General features: G+C 41.9%; 1 protein-coding gene across 1 annotated transcript in view; it reads right to left on the bottom strand.

The window, feature by feature from the left end:
- Positions 1 to 4,345: 4,345 nt before the first annotated feature.
- LOC118377338 (vascular endothelial growth factor receptor kdr-like) overlaps positions 4,346 to 13,945 on the bottom strand; it is an 85,335-nt gene continuing 75,735 nt past the window's right edge. The window contains exon 30 of the mRNA XM_052509445.1: positions 4,346 to 10,050. The gene's annotated coding sequence lies outside the window, so the exon portion shown is untranslated. The remainder of the gene's footprint in view (positions 10,051 to 13,945) is intronic.

Raw genomic sequence — 13,945 nt, 5'->3', positions numbered from 1 at the left:
CTGGTTTCCCGGACCCCGCTGGCTGCGTCTGCTGGTACATCACTACTTCCTGTTGCCTGTCAGCACCAAGAGGCCGTCCTCAGATCTGTGGTAGTGAACTCAGAGATTGGTTTAGTCTCAACTCGTCTGGGTCTAATGCAACAGTGCCAGCACTTGCAGCGGTCTTGTGTTCATTCATTCATGAATTAATGAATGTGTAATCCCATCCCTTGTTTAGCCTTGCATTGATTTGCAGGCCATTCTCTTTCATGTCAGGCAACAGGGGAGGTCTGTTTAAGACAATGCAGTTATAGTATTACTGTGTTTTGGAGATTCTGTGGTCTGAATCAGATGATAAAGGGGAGGGAGAGCTTTTATTTTTAGACCTCATTCTGCCTTGAAACAGTCTTGCAGATGCAATGCATTTTCTCTGCAGTCTAAATGTATTTCAGGAGTTTCAGTATAATATAAAAAGCGAATTCATGTAGGTTCCCTTTAATTAACCTCCAAACGTTTGTCACAGCTGGGAGAGGAACCTGCTAATGTTTGTTGGAACTCTGATGGTCTTTATACGCAGTGTTTCTTTCTCACCCTAGTACACCTTCTGTTCCACACCCCTGGAGTTCACAAGTCCATTTTCGGGGGTAGTCTTTATTTATTTCGATGCACTTGTTGTTGACTTGTTCTGTGATACTTCCTTGCTGCTTAAAGGTGGGGTGAAGCTCCAGCTAGTCTGACTGTGGAAACAGCATCCGGCCCATTGTTCTGCTTCTAGTTGAGAGGAGGTTTGGACGTGGCCTACAGTCCACCTTCTTGGAGCAGGGGGTCTGGGAATCGCATTGTATAGTAGTGGGCTTGGGGGGGACCTGTGTTTTTTTAGTTGTTGTAGTTATTGGGCATTATTGTGTGGCGGATGGCTTCACAGTTCAATCTGTGCTGTTTTCCCCCTGATTAACGGAATGTGTTTTGGCATGGTTTCAAGAAGGCCCTCAGTGTGTCACCTCTGTTATAGTGATTAATGGAGCATTCTGCTATGGGGTGCTGTGTTTGTCTTGGGAAGGAGCTGTGGAAGTGGGAACACTGGGGAGGGAGTTTTTTTTTTCGCAAATACCATTTTCCAAAGGAAAGAAATGAAAACAGAGCTCAATAGGTGACGCCCTTTAATTAGATGCAAACGGGATGTTGTTTTTTTCCCCCAGGTCCATTTTGGTGTTGTCGCAGAGGCCGTTGTTACCTTGGGCAGCACACAAACTCTGACTCTTCAGAGGGGATACGCTCGTTTTGCTTTGGTTATAGTAGGGTAAGTTACAGTCAACGCATTGTATTAATGATGTTTCATCACATTCCTCATATCCTGCCCTGGGTACTTCACATGGCAGATTTATGTTTTTTTGTGTCATATCTGTCTAGCTGTTTCATTAGTCATATTTCAGATTACCAGGCAAACAACATGACCTTGAGTAAAGCTGTTTGAGGGGCAACACCACTTTGTCATTGTACGTTCACGATGGATGTTTTCATTTGAGAGGCTCTGTTATGAAAGACCAGCACTACTCCATTTCTTTGGTTTATTTGGTGTCTGTCTTGAATGGCAAAGCAGTTCTGGATTCCGAATATGTCATATTTCTTCCAGATCCATCCATTCATTGCATTATACAGTGCCTTCAGAAAGTATTCACACCACATGACCTTTTCCACATTGTGTTGTGTTACAAACTGGGATTCAGACGGATTTAATTGTCAACAACCTACACGAAATACTCTGTAATGTCAAAGTGGAAGACAAATGTTAACGTTTGAAAAACAATTTATGAAAAATAAAACACTAATATAACTTGATTAGATAAGTATTCAACCCCCTGAGTTAGAATCACCTTTGGCAGCGATTACAGCTGTGAGTCTTTCTGGGTAAGAATCTAAAAGCTTTCCACACCTGTATTGTATAATATCTGCCCATTCAAATAAATAATTCAAGCTCTGTCAAGTTGATTTTTGATCATTGCTAGACAGCCATAGATGTTCAAGCCAATTTAAGTCAAAACTGTAATTATGCCACTCAGGAACATCCAATGTTGTCTCGGTAAGAAACTCCATTGTAGATTTGGCCTTGTGTTTGAAATTATTGTCCTGCTGAAAGGTGAATTAATCTCCAATTGTCTGGTGGAAAGCAGACTGAACCAGGTTTTCCTCTCGGATTTTGCCTGTGTGTTTCTTTTTATCCTGAAAAACTCCACAGTGCTTAACGATTACAAGCTTAACCATAACATGATGCAGATACCACTTTTCTTGAGAATATGGAGTGGTATTTTTTTTGCAGTATTACTTTAGTGCCTTGCTGCAAACAGGATGCATGTTTTGGGAATATTGTTATTCTGTACAGGCTTCCTTCTTTTAATAATAATAATATAATAATATATGCCATTTAGCAGACGCTTTTATCCAAAGCGACTTACAGTCATGTGTGCATACATTCTACGTATGGGTGGTCCCGGGAATCAAACCCACTACCCCGGCGTTACAAGCGCCATGCTCTACCAACTGAGCTACAGAAGGACCACTGAGCTACAGAAGGACTTTTCACTCTGTCAATTAGGTTAGTATTGTGGAGTAACTACAATGTTGCTGATCCATCCTCAGTTTTCACACTACCACAGCCATTAAACTCTGTAACTGTTTTAAAGTCACAATTGGCCTCATGGTGAAATCCCTGAGAGGTTTTCTTTCTCTCCGGCAACTGAGTTAGGAAGGTTGAGTGTAATGATACACCATCCAAAGTGTAAATAATAACTTATAACATTCTCAAAGGGATATTCAATGTCTGCTTTTTAAAATGTTCACCCATCTACCAATAGGTGCCCTTCTTTGCGAGGCATTGGAAAGCCTTGCTGGTCTTTGTGGTTGAATTTGTGTTTGAAATTCACTGTTCAACTAAGGGACCTTAAAGATAATTGTATGTGTGGGGTGCAGAGATGAGGTAGTTGTTCTAAAATCATGTCAAACATTATTATTGCACACAGAGTGAGTCCATGCAACTTATTTTGTGACTTGTTAAGGACATTTTTACTCCTGAACTTATTTAGGCTTGCCATAACAAAGGGGTTGAATACTTATTTACTCAAGACATTTCAGCTTTTCATTTTTAATTGATAACAAAAAACTCCACTGACATTATGGGGTTTTACGTGTAGGCCAATGACAAAAAAACAACACATTTTAAATTCAGTCTGTAACACAACAAAATGTGGATAAAGTCCAGGGTGGTGAATACCTTCTGAAGGCACTGTAGTTCATTTATTGCAGTGTTGTTGTTGCATTGAATTCAGCCTATATTATAATGTCATCCAGGATTTACGGATGCATGTTAATTAAGAGAATACAGCTTCTATATTCATACTCTATAGTAAATGTCATGATCATATTTGATCAATATTCTGCACATTATTGGTGTCCAATGTAGTTTTTGCAATGTCAATTGTCTTTGGAGATTCTTATTCGACCTTATTCAGAAGTTATGACTGCTTAGTGTTCCCAAGAGAGGAGTCTATCTAGTGACCAGCCCCTGAAGAAAGGGCCAGTGAGGTTTTCCTGCTTGTGTCTGTGTGTGGAAAACTACTAGTTGTGTGAGTAAAGAAGCACGCCTTGTTGTGTTTGTAGCCAAAGAATGATGGTTCCTCATCCCCAGCATGCTTCCCATGTTTATTTACATTCCATATTCTGGAATCAGTTTACATTGGAGCTGACCTGCTTGGCTTGAGGTTTGAATAATTCACTGGTTTGGTCTCGTATAGAAGGAGGACAGTGAGTGTTGTGGTAAATATTCACGTTCACCTAGCTTTAAATACCGTAAATCAGTGTAAACCAGAGTGATGAGCGGAGACAGTGGAGAGCACAACCCGTTCCGTGTGGCGTTCCCAGTGGGCACACCCTGTGCCAGTAACGGGGGTCGGGGGGCAGTGTGGCCCCATAGGAAGCTCACTGCGGGGTGGCGTCCTCCGGTCGTGACCAGGATGATTAAGGGCCCCTTCCTTTCCTGCTCTGAGGGGCATTGTCCCGTTGACAGACAGGCTGCCGACACCTTGCCCCGCTCAGGAAGCGTGTCTCGCTGGTTAAGAAGCAGGACCAGCGGAGTGTAGCCTTCTGATGACAAACACATTCAGTGGATACGCGTCTCACCCATCTCCACATTCCCAGCCACAGACAAGTTGTGCAACAAATATTTTCTTCTGCTGATATGTGTTCAAAATGGTGCTGATTACCTATGGTGTCAGCACTTCAGATTAAAGAGGATCATGTCCTAAAAAAAGCAGAGGGTTAATATATTAAACAATGTTAGCATCTTCAGAAAAAATTAGGAGTGGACTAGAAGTAATTTATAAATATATAGATCTTTATTCATTTATTCACTTCTTATGCTTGGTTAATAATAAAAATACATTTAGATTACAAAAATCTATATTTGATAGAAAATATCAGTGCATATACTTTTCCCCTCCACATTGAACACAAGACCCAGTCAGTCCACATTAACAACGCAAACATAATTTGGCAGGATTTTGGGGTTTAGAGACAGGATTCATAATAAACCTTAATGAATAATGTATTGTATTGGCACATTGTAGTAGCTTAACACACACAAACGATCAATTCCTCCTATTTGTAAGGAAAGACTAGCTGGTGTCACTGGAAGTTTTATTTAACCAAAGATGCATATTTTTTCAAACATTTCAACTCTTCATCCTGATACTTTCCCCTTAAATCTGTGCATAACAGCCTTGTTTATAAAGGTAATTACAGGCTAAACGTGAGAAAGTAGATAACTTTCAGTGACCAGTGTATTGTGACCAGCCTGGATAACACATAGGATTCCTGTAGCCTGCCCTGCAAGCTTCACTAACACTTTTAGTGTTACAAAATGGATCAGTAGCAGAAGCTTTCTATTCTAAACATTCCTGCTAACAAACAGTATATTCCTTCATCTTTCCTAATGTAATTAAAGTATATACAGCAGTGGAAACAGCATATAAATCTGGAATTAAAATCCGGAATGTTCCATATCTTGTTATCAAGGAGTCAGAGGGTACAAATCCTTTGGTTAACTCTTCAGTGTGACATATTGAAGAGGACATTTGATCTGGATTAGTAAGCGACAACGTATAATATAAACCTTAATAAATATGCATGGTTTATTTTACTAGTGCTTTCTCAGACACACGCTTCATGTGGAATTCTAATCCAAGCTCATGTTTTTAACTAGCTTTGTCCATGTGGCTCTCTTGTAGCATCTCATTTCCTTTTTGCACTCAGGCCATAACAATAATATACAGTTAGGTTTTCCTCATGAACGGGCCCATATCGGGATAGGGGAAGGAATCCAAATCGTACTTTTCATTTAAAATGCCTTCACGGTAGAGAAGTAGTGTTAAATCCAAAGCAGTGTGGTATTACTCTCCGTTTTGCCCTGTTCCGTTCATACCTTAACCCTATTCAGAGGGCATTGGGACTTTATGGGCTGTTGAAACTACTACTACTCAGACTGAGCCAATACCCATCTACAGTCTCAACCCTTTCTTCTCTCTGAGGCGAAAGGGAAAAATATATATATATTTTAAACATGTTCACTGGGAAGACTGGGGATCGGAGTACTCAAGTGAGAAATCTTTTCAAACTGGCAGATTCAATTATTCACGAACCGTTCCGATAATCTGTCCGACAGGTGCCTTTTAAAAACGTGAGCATTAGCTAAAGTCAAGCTGAGTAATACATGCTTGAAAATACCAACTTTGTGATAAGAATGTTTATTAAACCTCATATTACGAACTAAAAGAAAACACAATAATTATTACTTAATATAATAAAATAGCACATTTACTTTCCAGTTTTCTATTCTATAAAACATTTGTACAGATATAAAATAGTAAAACAAGAAATGCCTCAATTCTCCAACCTATTTTCTTTCTCTGTTTACATGTTTTATCCCCATAGTAACACAGCCACATAGTTACACATTCTTAATTTACACAACAGTATAACCTGCTACCACTACATTTCATGTGTTATACGTCTGGAATCTGTTGTGCTTCTTAGTGTTGTTCACAGTAGATCATAGCCTGAGCCTGTCTTTAGGTTTGCATACAGTGCCTTCAGAAAGTATTCACACCCCTTGACTTTTACCACTTTTTTTTTGTATTACTGCCTGAATTTAAAATGGATTAAATGAAATAAGTATTCAACCCCTTTGTTATGGCAAGCCTAAATAAGTTCTTGAGTAAAGCTTTGCTTAACAAGTCACATAACTTGCATGGACTCACTCTGCGTGTAATAATAATGTTTAACATTATTTTTGAATGACTATCTCATCTCTGTAACCCACACATACAGATAATTGTAAGGTCCCTCAGTCGAGCAGTGAATTTCAAACACAGATTAAACCACAGAGACCAGGGACGTTTTCCAATGCCTCTCAAAGAAGGGCCCCCATTGGCAGATGGGTAAACATTTGAAAAAGCAGACACTGAATATCACTTTGAGCATGGTGAAGTCATTATTTACACCCAGTCACTACAACGATGCAGGCATCCTTCCTAACTCAGTTGCCGGAGAGGAAGGAAACTGCTCAGGGAATTCACCAAGAGGCCAATTGTGACTTTAAAACAGTTACTGCGTTTAATGGCTGTCACAGCAGAAAACTGAGGTTGGCTCAACAACATTGTAGTTACTTCACAATACTAACCTGATTGACAGAGGGAAAATAAGGAAGCCTGTACAGAAAAAAACATGTATAAAACATGCATCCTGTTTGTAGCAAGGCGCTAAAGTAATACTGCAAAAAAATTGTCAAAGCAATTAACTTTTTTGTCCTGAATACAAATTGTTATGTTTGGGGCAAATCCAATACAACACTATTCTCCATATTTTCAAGAATAGTGGTTGCTGCATCATGTTATGGGTATGCTTGCAATCGTTACGGACTGGGGAGTTTTTCAGGATAAACCTAAAACACAAGGCCAAATTTACACTGCAATTTCTTACCAAGAAGACTGTGAATGTTCCTGAGAGGCCGAATTACCGTTTTGACTTAAATCTACTTGAAAATCTATGGCAAGACCTGAAAGTGGTTGTTTAGCAATGATCAACAACCAATTGGACAGAGGTTGAAGAATTTTGAAAATAATAATGGGAAAATGTTGCACAATCCATGTGTGGAAAGCTTTTAGAGTCTTACCCAGAACGACTCAAAGTTGTAATCGCTGCCAAAGGTGCTTCTACAAAGTATTGACTCAGGGGTGTGAATAATGATGTGAATGAGTTATTTCTGTATTTCATTTTCAATAAATTTGCAAAAATGTCTAAAAACATGTTTTCACTTTGTCATTATGGGGTATTGTGTGAGGATCTCACAAATGAGAACATTGTGCAATATTTAGATTCTAACTAATGTCTCAGTCTTTAAAGGAAATTAAGTTAATGTATATATAATTTGATATACAGAAAAATATACATAACTGTCTTATGATTTTATATTATCTTGTTTGATATTGTACATTTAATTGTAGATGGGTGAGAAAAAAAATATATTTAATCAATTTTGAATTCAGGCTGTAACACAATAAAATGTGGATTAAGTCAAGAGGTACCGTTGAAGTCAGAAGTTTACATACACCTTAGCCAAATGAATTTAAATTCAGTTTTTCACAATTCCTGACATATAATCAGAGTAAAGAATCCCTGTCTTATGACAGTTAGGATCACAACTTTATTTTAAGAATGTGAAATGGCAGAATAACAGTAGAGAGAATGATTTATTTCAGCTTTTATTTCTTTCATCACATTCCCAGTGGGTCAGAAGTTTACATACACTCAATTAGTATTTGATAGCATTGCATTTAAATTGTTTAACTTGGGTCAAACGTTTCGGGTAGCCTTCCACAAACTTCCCACAATAAGTTGGGTGAATTTTGGCCCATTCTCCTGACAGAGCCGGTGTAACTGGGTCAGGTTTCTAGGCCTCCTTGTTCGCACACACTTTTTCAGTTCTGCCCACAAATCTTCTATAGGATTGAGGTCAGAGCTTTGTGATGGAAACTCCAATACCTTGACTTTGTTGTCCTTAAGCCATTTTGCCACAACTTTGGAAGTATGCTTGGGGTCATTGTCCATTTGGAAGACCCATTTGCGACCAAGCTTTAATTTCCTGACTGATGTCTTGAGATGTTGCTCCAATATATCCACATAATTTTCCTCCCTCATGATGCCATCTATTTTGTGAAGTGCACCAGTCCCTCCTGCAGCAAAGCACCCCCACAACATGATGCTGCCACCCCTGTGCTTTACGGTTGGGATGGTGTTCTTTGGCTTGCAAGCATCACCCTTTTTCCTCCAAACATAACGATGGTCATTATGGCCAAACAATTCTAATTTTGTTTCATCAAACCAGAGGACATTTCTCCAAAAAGTACAATCTTTGTCCCCATGTGCAGTTGCAGACCGTAGTCTGGCTTTTTAATGGTGGTTTTGGAGCGGTGGCTCCTTCCTTGCTGAGCGGCATTTCAGGTTATGTCGATATAAGACTCGTTTTACTGTGGATATAGATACATTTGTACCCATTTCCTCCAGCATCTTCACAAGGTCTTTTGCTGTTGTTCTGGGATTGATTTGCACTTCTCGCACCAAAATACATTAATCTCGAGGAGACAGAAAGCGTCTCATTCCTGAGTGTTATGACGGCTGCGTGGTCCCATGGTGTTTATACTTGCGTACTATTGTTTGTACAGGTGAACGTGGTACCTTCAGGCGTTTGGAAATTGCTCCCAAGGATGAACCAGACTTTTTTCTGAGGTCTTGGCTGTTTTATTTAGATTTTCCCATGATGTCAAGCAAAGAGGCACTGAGTTTGAATGTAGGCCTTGAAATACATCCACAGGTACACCTCCAATTGACTCAAATGACGTCGATTAGCCTATCAGAAGCTTCTAAAGCCATGACATTTTCTGGAATTTTCCAAGCTGTTTAAATGCACAGTCAGCTTAGTGTATGTAAACTTCTGACCCACTGGAATTGTGATACAGTGACTTAAAAGTGAAATAATCTGTCCGTAAACAATTGTTGGAAAAATGGCTTGTGTCATGCACAAAGTAGATGTCCTAACCGACTTGCCAAAACTATAGTTTGTTAACAAGAAATTTGTGGAGTAGTTGACAAACGATTTTTAATGACACCTACATAAGTGTATGTAAACTTCCGACTTCAACTGTATGAAAACTTTCTGAAAGCACTGTAGGTCTATAGGTATCTATAGGTATCTGTATGTGTGGATCAGTGGAGGCTGCTGAGGGGAGGACGGCTCATAGTAATGTCTGGAATGGAGCTAAAGGAATGGCATCAAACACATTGCAACCATGTGTTTCATGTACTTGATACCATTCCACTTACTCCGCTCCAGTCATTACCACGAGCTCGTCCTCCCCAATTAAGGTGCCACCAACCTCCTGTGGTATGGATATCACAGTGGGGTATGGAGAAGACCAGCAGCACATAGATGAACCCCTGGGACAGGCTGAGAAGGCAGACTCTTCTTCCTCCTTCCTGCACTGTGGGCTGATGGGAAGCAGGCAGGCTAAGTGCAGATACACAGAAAGGTGTCACAGTCCTAAAGTAACAGATCCCATGTTGTAACAAAGCGTCTCAAACTTGTCTCTAGCTCAAGCCCCGGGGACGAGGAGAAATGGAAGAAGTTAAAAGGAGAGAGGCAGCAGCAGGTATTTTACGGTGCACTGTGAAGACCAGGGCGAGTTAGAACAGAGGAGAACAAAGGAGAGGCCTTGAGGCATTCAGTCAGACTCTCCACCAGGGTCGGGGGGGGGGGTGTCTCCCACGGCGATGGGGTGGGGCTACACAGGTGGGGTGTAGGGGCGCACTATGTGGTTGTAGTCAGGGAGCGGGCTGTGGCACTCCAGACCGGGCTCCAGGGAAGAGTTGTTCAGGATGAAGTCCAGAGAGGGGACAGGCTGAGGGTACTTGTCCTTCTCTTCCTCAATCAGCACCGACTCCATACTCCTACTCACTGCCTTCATCCTAGAGAGAGAGAGAGAGAGAGAGAGAGAGAGAGAGAGAGAGAGAGAGAGAGAGAGAGAGAGAGAGAGAGAGAGAGAGAGAGAGAGAGAGAGAGAGAGAGAGAGAGAGAGAGCACATACATGTTTAAAAACTGACTCAGTAATAAACCGATAATACATTTCCATGATAATTGTTCATAAAGGATATCATCAATCATGTTCTCTGGCCTCTCTCACTTCTGCTCCCATAAACGCTCCTTATATGAGTAATTGACTACTATTGTCTTCTGGTTGCTAGGAGTTTCCAGAACCTAGCTCACAGTGACGCAAGGTCAGATCCCAGTGGGGTAAATCACATGACTGACTAGCTGCAATGACTATGAGACTGGGGAAATGACAGGGTAGTGTATTACATTTTCGATTTTTTTGAGTTAAGTACTGACATCAATACTATGCCAAGCATTTACACACGTCTACAAAGAGAGGGAGATAGAGAGAGAGAGAGCTATAGGGAGAGGGTATAGGACAACTGCGTGTGGGGAAGAGGGAGTGCCACGTGGAATTCTACAGCACAAAGCTAGAGGACCATTACAGAGCCAGGGAGGCCCTCCCTCATAAACCTCCAGAAGGTCAAAGGTGACAGTGATCGAGTGGCGACCCAGTAAGGGTTCTTTCCCCTCAATAAATAGATAATTCTCTGCATGCCTCTGGTGACTGGTTCTCCCATGGAAGAGGCCATGGAAGCTAAGGCTGTGCCCATTGGTAGTGGTCTTCTAGTCTCTCTCTACCCAGCGTTGTGCATCACATAGGGGCACAGAGACGATGGGAGCACTGTACATGGGTTGATGGGGGTGTGGGGGTGTGGGGGTGGGGTTGGGAGGGAACAATGGTTGCTGAGGGAGGGGATCCATAACGTTTTATTCAAACCAATACCTTGTTCATTGTGGGTTTCGGAATAGTGTCATTAATCCTGGTAATTTCACATCAAACTCCACTCAAGGATGTTTTCCTGTACCCTTTCTGCCAGTTTATGATTATTGCATTGAAAAAAAAACATTGTTTGTTAGCTGTTCTTGCTTGCCAGAACATGTTTCAGTCCTAATCTTTTTTTTTTTACCAGTAAAGAGGCATTTGTGAGTGGGGCATAGACAGACTCCACCGACATATATTCATTTAATGCAATTGTGCTCTTTGAACTGAAGCTGGGAGAGTTTTTGCAGCCGGACCTTTCTAAGCCCTGTCCTTAGCCCTGGTTTCTCTCTATTGTACAGGTATGAAAGGTTCTGACAAGGTGTCATGCCAGTAGTGTCATCTACAGTTGGTCAAGGAACCTGTCTTCTACGGACGCTATCGATGACCTGGGTGATTGCTAGCTGGGAACCCAGCAAACCCAGGAACATTCCCAGAACATTAAACTAAGATTCCCATTAAGTTCTAGTTAGGGTTGTATCTAACATTAGGATGATAACATCCCAATATAATGTTTTTGATAACAAAATATATTTTTTTCTTCAAAAATATGTTTTAAGGGGCCTCCCGGGTGGCACAGTGGTCTAGGGCACTGCATTGCAGTGCTAGCTGTGCCACTAGAGACTCTGGGTTCAGGCTCTGTCGCAGCCGACCGCGACCGGGAGGTCCGTGGCCTAGCGTCGTCCGGGTTAGGGAGGGCTTGGCAGGTAGGGATATCCTTGTCTCATCGCGCACCAGTGACTCCTGTGGCGGGCCGGGCGCAGTGCACGCTAACCAGGTCGCCAGGTGCACGGTGTTTCCTCCGACACATTGGTGTGGCTGGCTTCCGGGTTGGATGCGCGCTGTGTTAAGAAGCAGTGCGGCTTGTTTGGGTTGTGTATCGGAGGACGCATGGCTTTCAACCTTCGTCTCTCCCGAGCCCGTACGGGAGTTGTAGCGATGAGACAAGATAGTAACTACTAACAATTGGATACCACAAAATTGGGGAGAAAAGGGGGTCGAATTTAAAAATAAATATAAATGTTTTAAATTAAATAACCTTGGAATGTCACTAAAATGTTGTGCACAATATCTGTGACAACCCATACAGAACATTTCTCAAAAGTTCTCATTAGGTTTCCAGGTTATGTAGTAACACAATGTACCAGTAATGTTTTCCCAGCAAATCAAAATTGGTTCTGTGAAAGTTCTGAATATTCAATTACGGCAAATGTTCTCATAATAGAGCTCTGCTATCCAACCCGAGCAACAGCAGGTGAACGTTTTTTGCAGCCCAGAATCATCTGCACAACTGGACAGTTTTCATGTTTTGGGAACACATCTTTTGTGATGTCCCGACAAAATTCTCACCAGACTGTTTCCGCAACCTAATGAAACATTCTGTGAACCTTTTTTGTTTTTGTTGTACTTTCACCCCTTTCCCCCCCAATTTCATGATACCCGATTGGTAGTTACAGTCTTTTCCCATCGCTGCAACTCCCCTACAGACTCGGGAGAAGCTAGGGTCGATAGCCACGCGTCCTCCGAAACACGACCCTGCAAAACCTCACTGCTTCTTGACACACTGCTGGCTTAACCCGGAAGCCAGCCACACCAATGTGTCAGAGGAAACACTGTCCAACTGGCGACAGAGGTCAGCTTGCAGACTCCCGGCTTGCCACAACCAGTTGCTAGAGAGCGGTGGGACAAGGAAATCCATTCTGGGAACCTTTAAAGAACAGATTAAATGTGTTCTAGAAACATTTTTTGCAACATCTGGCAAATTTTTATACAAAAAATATATAATCATCAGCAAGACTGGACAGTTTTTGTGTTATGAGAACATCTGCCGTGACCTAATGAATGTTCTGGGAACTTTCACAGAACCAATTTTGGTTTGATGGGAAGCTTAGTCTACGCCTGAGGATTTGTGAACTGTATCATGAGATTACATTTAGAATAACCTGAATGCATCCCCTTTTTTAACTCATTTTGGAAGTTGCTGGTTTGCTGAGCATGTTCAGATCCAAAGAGTCCGGGTGTGTGACCTACTAGATTAACCCTGGTATTGGCCAACGTTCCAAATCATAAACAATCTCTAAAAGCTAAATCTACACAAAACCACGGGTTTATGTGGGACAGTGGGTGGACTGTACATGCATAATGGAATGTTCTCTATCTGAACATTAGCTCTCAGTTCATTGCGTAGGGGAGCCTTCATTCTCAAAGACGCAGGGTGATGTTAGACAACAGCCACCACAGACTGATTACAGTGGACCAGATAACATCCAGGGTGATGAGACATCTGAGTCCACAACTGTTCCTCAGCAATGACACTGTTATTCTGTTAACATCCGTTAGATTGACTCTGGACAGAGTGTTTGGACAGAGTGTTTGGACAGAGTGCTTGGACAGAGTGCTTGGACAGAGTGCTTCCACAGAGTGCTTGGACAGAGTGCTTGGACAGAGTGCTTGGACAGAGTGCTTGGACAGTGTGCTTGGACAGAGTGCTTGGACAGAGTCGCTCCTTGGCCCCGACCTCTCATGTCATCTCACACTATAGCAGTTGAGTGATGTATGAAACACTGCCTCTACTCTAAAAACTTAGAAACTCCTTGATAAGTAAGTTGTCAGAGGATGTCTCAATCAGGCCGAGCAGCCTTTTGAGTTTTAGTGTTAAACCACCCAGGCCCGAGTCACACTTCCACTGGATTTTTGTTTTCTGTCTTTTGGGTTGTCACCTTAGGGCAATATCCCTCCCTAGAGTCCTTTGTCTCGATTGGGCTCTCGCATGGCTTCTTTTTACAAATGCAAAAACCTGTCATTGAGGTTCAGAGGGTGATAGGGACCGTGTGTGTGTGTGTGTGACAATACGAACGTCTACATTCCAGGCCAGTGGGTGGGTTTCCTAGGCAGGTCCAGCACCCTGTCTTTCCTTCTCTCCTACCCCTTTCTGCTTCCCACATCTC

This window comes from Oncorhynchus keta, chromosome 4 (genome assembly GCF_023373465.1).
Source record: "Oncorhynchus keta strain PuntledgeMale-10-30-2019 chromosome 4, Oket_V2, whole genome shotgun sequence".
Taxonomy (NCBI): Eukaryota; Metazoa; Chordata; class Actinopteri; order Salmoniformes; family Salmonidae; genus Oncorhynchus; species Oncorhynchus keta.
This window is presented reverse-complemented; position numbering and strand designations above follow the sequence as displayed.